The sequence below is a fragment of the Capsicum annuum genome, chromosome 12 (genome assembly GCF_002878395.1).
Source record: "Capsicum annuum cultivar UCD-10X-F1 chromosome 12, UCD10Xv1.1, whole genome shotgun sequence".
Taxonomy (NCBI): Eukaryota; Viridiplantae; Streptophyta; class Magnoliopsida; order Solanales; family Solanaceae; genus Capsicum; species Capsicum annuum.
This window is the reverse complement of record NC_061122.1, coordinates 25,207,665-25,211,307: the sequence shown is the minus strand read 5'-3', so window position 1 is coordinate 25,211,307 and position 3,643 is coordinate 25,207,665. Positions and strand designations below refer to the sequence as shown.

Here is a 3,643-nt window from a genome sequence, read left to right as displayed (position 1 = left end):
ATAATCCCTATAACTCAACAACTAGGAATTATAAACTCTAATTCCTAACTACACACACCTCCCAAGGTATGCTTTCCCAAAGTCTCTGAGTTTTCCCCAACTCAAAGACTAGCTCCTAATTCAGTTTATAACACACTGAAACTAATATTACATCAATAGTTCAAACACAATGAACAACTCTAAAAATCAATGCTAAAACTCTTAGCTGGATTCTATACTTAGGACCGGATTCATCAATGTGTTTCTTCAGTGATTAAGTAGCACTTCGTGAAGTCAATCTGTCGATTGTGCTTTTCTGCTTTGTAAGTGCGTGAATTATTCTGATGCATCTTCTATTTAAGCACAATTCTTCAAAGAGTCATTCTTTTTTCAAACTCCTCCTTTAATTAAAACTCTCATATCATAGAGTTCTACTTCAAGTGAGACTCCTTCTTTAATTCCAACTCTTGTTTCCTTAGTGTTATAGTAAAACTCCAACTCTTTTAAATCAGTACATATTTATTTATCAGAATCTTTCTCCTCCCACACATAGAACTCTTCAAGATATACTCAGAAGTGAAACTCCTTCTTCACGTAGGACTCCTTTTTCAACTCAAATTGCTTTCCCTTATCATTAAGTGTTTGAATCAAATTCAACTTGTTATATTCCCCACATGATCAGTAGCTTGAGTATATCAGAATTAGGCTTGCTTATTCGTTCTTATCTTTAAGCGTCTTATCTTTAAGCAATCTTTTCTGCATCTATCAGTGAAACTGAAAATCTGTTTTTCTATGCGTGGACCAACTCAAGCAACATGTTTCATTCATGTATCAGTTTGTCAATCATCAAAACTACATAGTACCTAACAAATTCTCCCTTTTTGATGATGACAAATCTCTTGTCTTGTGCATTCAACCATCTTCACCTGTAGGCACTAAAGTATAAAACACTAGAATGAAACAAGGTAGTCAATGGGATATAAACATTGCACAACCCTATTATTTTTTCCCTTTTGGCATCATCGAAAAACCATTTCAATGAAATAATATACTAGCCAAAGTGATTTGTTATGATATCCATGGCCACTGGGGCTATCATAAAAACAATTAGACAAAGACTCTAACCAACATAGGAATGTATTAAAGAGAGCAAAAATGAGTCAATTTAGCAAAGATAACCATTCCATTTAACTGACAGAGCATGTTCCACATTAACTTAAGCTAGTACTGAACAAAACAAAATAACTGAGCATTAATAAAAAAATATGGTATAAAAGTAAGACATGGCTAAGGATACAAATAGTGAAGAGAAAAGAGGAATGGGTGATATCAACTGTGTCAATTGACGAATGACTTCAACATTTTCATCCCTCACTTAATCAAGGTCAAGCTTCAAAGTCATGATCCAAGCCTGAAGGACCACTTATTCCACTTCATGACTATCTTGTGCAGCTTCAAGTTCAGATATTTTTTTTTAGTCAAATCATTTTTTTTCAATTTTTTTTTGTGTTAGCCCTCTTTATTGAAACTGGTAGAGCAACATGATTCATCTGTGGAAGAACATCTATTGTTGTTTTCTAAGTCAACCTGAACTAGGACTGAGAAATCCCAAAAAAAAAACCAATTAGGAACTAAAAGGGAGATCATATCTCTTTTCATTTTTCAGAAAACTTATGCTGCATGTGATTGATGATCAAGCTTGGCAAATTCATGGTACACAACTGATATTCTTTTTTAGAGAGAAGAAGAAATTTCAAACATATTTGAGCACAACCATTTGGAGAGAATCAAAGAAAGTTTGGTCAACCAATTCGTCAGCTTTATAAGACAAGGGGAGAATGAAGTGTGAGGAATTGAACATGTATGCTCAACTATTTCAACTTAGACAGCCTATACTAATGTCAGTGAAGAACATACCTGCTAAGAAGAAATTTGTGGTCACAATTGCTTGCTTGTACCTATTTTTCTGCACAATCTAATACAAAATTAGGTTAGAAAAGTCAAAAATCTGGAATTGGGACACACAACTAAATGTGCAAGACTGAATAGAATAACTTTTTAGCTAATATTATTAAGGGAAAAAATGATTATTCTAGTTAATCATTGAGGGGAGTTCATGCAATTTTAATCATCCCCAAGTCTAACGTATTCCTTTCAAAATGCTCTCTACTTAGTGCCTTTGGTGCTTACATAGTCAACATTTTTATAGCCCTCAAGAGTGAAATTGTTTTCCTTTGGATACCATAGTCTCAAGCCATTGATTTCCATGGTATAACTCAAGATCCTTTTGACAACACCAATTCTTATAAACTACTAACAAAATTACCAGCAACTTGTGTTGGTTTTATTGATGCATCCATTTCTTTATTTGTTGTTTCCCCTGTCAATATGCCCTCAGTCTGTACAACAGTTGGACCAGGTAGTACAACATGTTCATATGCATGCTCATCGGTTTCATTGTCATCCTTTTTTTTCATTTTTTTTAAATCTCCCTTGTTTCTCCCTTATACGAGTACTACAAATCTAGCTATCTTTCAAATGATCCATTCTTCCTTTTAATGTGGTGAGTGAAAGAAACTTTATTTTCTTCTAATCTTATGCCTTGAGCAAGCTTTATTTATGAACAAATTTTGCTTGCCTCCTTTCACTCTCACCTGCAAAACAAATTAGGGGTTAACTTTAGGCACCCAGACAAGCTTGGTCCTTTCTTATAAGTAAATGGATGAATCAGATTTCTTCTAGTCCATACAGGCAACAGGTTACGTGAACTGTTTCTCTGACCAGGTTTAGTTATCCTTTTCTTGGTATAAGATAGTTTATTTGCCAGATTTAGAATGCTGGATCTGCTTTTGGCAGCAACTGGACATTCAGTGGTTGGATGTCCAAGGTTTCCACAGATATAGCACAAGTCTTGATAAGCATCAAGACTTTTGTGAAAACCCAAACCAGCTTTTGTACTGTGATATCTTTCACTCAAATTATGAACAATTCTTGAGGAATTTGTCCACCTGTTTGCTCTTTCAAGGACAAGTTTTAGTTTAGAGACTTCTTGACTCAATTTATTCACCATTTCTGTTGCATTATTGCACTCTTCTTTGTACTTGACCAATTCAAGTTCAACTTTTTCTTGTTCTTTACTCTTGGTGTTTTTTCTTTTTTCAGAGAGTGTCAATTTTAGAACTTCAGACTTAAGATCATTATTTGAAGAATCAAGTTGCTCAACCTGTTTCTTAAGAGAGCAGTTTTCCTGTTCAACAGTGTTCTTGCAAGCTTCTAAATCAATAAAATCAAATTTGATTCTTGCAAGACTGTTGAACAGCTCATCCCTATCAGAAGTTAATTCTTGAAAGTCATCAATTAGTACACTCATCAAGAAAATAAGTTTTGTTTTAGAAAACAAATGCAATTTTTTTTAAGTTCAAGTGTACTTACCTCAGAAGCATCATCTTCTTCCTCCAAGTCTGAATCTCCAAAAGCCATGAGTGCTATTTCATCAACTTCATTATCATCTGAGTCAAATCCCCAAGCTGCTACCATTGCATATTCTTCCCTCTTTTTGTTTTTTTCTTTCAATTTCTTTTCAACCCTTTCCTTTTTCCATTCTATTTCCCAAACAGGACAATCCTTAATATGATGATCAGTCTTACCACACTTGTAGCATCCA

General features: G+C 34.3%; 1 pseudogene; it reads right to left on the bottom strand.

Annotated features, from left to right (window-relative positions):
• Window positions 1-3,643, bottom strand: part of LOC124889573 — a 9,057-nt pseudogene that overhangs the window by 1,954 nt on the left and 3,460 nt on the right.